Consider the following 2221-nt stretch of genomic DNA (forward strand, 5'->3'; position numbering starts at 1 on the left):
GCACTAGTGGCTTAAAAAGTCGCATTCTCAGTAAGAACCATCTCTTCTCTAGTTTGAACTGTGAAATGCAGGGGAAGGAATTTCAAACAACATACTACATATTTGTATGTCACTGCCAGGCTTTGGCCTCTCATTTAATCCTCAGAGTTTTCAATGAAATTGTTTATCTCCTTCCAAGAGCTTCTAAGGATGTAGCCCTTTATACCTACATGTCTGCACAATGTTTGAAGTGCTGCAAATATAATTACCATTTTCAAATATCAGTTGTAATACTAGTTCTTTCCATTTGTCAGTGTATGGGCACGTGTATACCACTTATAATTTTGTAATATGTTTAATTAAAAGTACACTTCTATTACATTTATTTAGTACATTTTTTATAGTAACATTGGGGTACTTTTGAAATAATACTCCTTCTTTTATGTATCAAACTCATATTGAACAACGAGCTCTGTGTTGTAAAGAGGAATTATTTTTTGCACCTGTTAAGTCCTTTTTCACCAGATAAACAAACAAGCACAAATATTATCACAAGACACTTTTTAGATATACTAATCTAGTGGATGGGTGGATTACAGAGAGATCAGATAAACAGATACAGATTATGGATAGAACTTTGGTAGAAGTCAAAGGGACCAATTTGGGCATAGTAATATTTTCTTCCCTTAGGTGAGTATCTCCAGGCCTTATTCCTGCGAAGATAAACTGCATACAATCATTCTTTTCTTATATTAAAAAGTAATTATAAAATAAAGAAATTATAGATTTTATGCTTAGACTTAAACACCTTTAGAAGAAGAAAAAAAAAAAAAGATGGCCCAAATTGTCTCAAAGTTTCTTAAAACACAGAAAGTTGTCAATAATATCATGTAAATGTCCAGTCCAAACCTCAGATTCTAGATTTCTTCAGAATCTAGATTAAAAATACTCCTTCTTTTATGTATCAAACTCATATTGAACAACGAGCTCTGTGTTGTAAAGAGGAATTATTTTTTGCACCTGTTAAGTCCTTTTTCACCAGATAAACAAACAAGCACAAATATTATCACAAGACACTTTTTAGATATACTAATCTAGTGGATGGGTGGATTACAGAGAGATCAGATAAACAGATACAGATTATGGATAGAACTTTGGTAGAAGTCAAAGGGACCAATTTGGGCATAGTAATATTTTCTTCCCTTAGGTGAGTATCTCCAGGCCTTATTCCTGCGAAGATAAACTGCATACAATCATTCTTTTCTTATATTAAAAAGTAATTATAAAATAAAGAAATTATAGATTTTATGCTTAGACTTAAACACCTTTAGAAGAAGAAAAAAAAAAAGATGGCCCAAATTGTCTCAAAGTTTCTTAAAACACAGAAAGTTGTCAATAATATCATGTAAATGTCCAGTCCAAACCTCAGATTCTAGATTTCTTCAGAATCTAGATTAAAAGTTTACACTTGTAGCCTTTGAACATTTCACTACCACATGCTTCAGTGATACCCAGAGGCAAGGCTCAGCCCCATAAAAGCCTAGCAATATGGGTGGGGACCTACTCACCACTATATTTTTTACTTATTAAGTTATTTTATGAGTGAGAGAGACAGATGGAGAAAGACCACACCCTCAATAGGGTCTTGATGCCATGATCTACCTCTAGCCTCAGTCAGTTCTGGATTACGGGCAAACCTGTCCAGGTATACTGAGAGAGGTCTCCAGACTCAAACCAGTAATCTCCCCATGTGGAATTGCTTCACGGTGTCATGTTTTACCACTGCATCACAGTCTGGCCCTCACACAGGATATGCAGGATATGTAAAATAGATATTGTACACAGCCTAGATTTCATTGCTACCAATTTTTTTCCTTGAAGAGTTGAAATTTTCAACTCTAATTTTGGGAGACTCCAATTCATTCAGAAGCATCTCAGATGCTCACATAAACACATACTCCTTTAAACAATAATTTGAAAAATAAATACATATGATCCATCTTTCAACATCACCCATCTGCTCTACCTGCCCCCATATACATTAACTCTCCTACTTTTTTTTCCAGAAGGAATATGACAGAAAAAGATAAGAAAAAAATATTTAAAAATTAAAATAGCTGCTATGGTCTCATAAGAGAAATCAAATTCATAGGTGACAATGAGACTAGTGTGGCTGAACAATGGCAGTGGTAAGAGTACTTCTTTTTGCTAGAGAACTTCACAGACATGAAAGATAGATTGG

The 2221-nt window shown here is 34.2% G+C and overlaps 2 pseudogenes; both read right to left on the bottom strand.

Annotated features, from left to right (window-relative positions):
• Positions 1–406: 406 nt before the first annotated feature.
• On the bottom strand, positions 407–521 carry LOC114010053 (uncharacterized; annotated as a pseudogene).
• A 402-nt stretch (positions 522–923) lies between these two features.
• On the bottom strand, positions 924–1038 carry LOC114010054 (uncharacterized; annotated as a pseudogene).
• Between the last annotated feature and the right edge of the window lie 1183 nt (positions 1039–2221).

Source organism: Tupaia chinensis, unplaced genomic scaffold (genome assembly GCF_000334495.1).
Source record: "Tupaia chinensis unplaced genomic scaffold, TupChi_1.0 Scaffold000690_1, whole genome shotgun sequence".
Classification (NCBI taxonomy): Eukaryota; Metazoa; Chordata; class Mammalia; order Scandentia; family Tupaiidae; genus Tupaia; species Tupaia belangeri.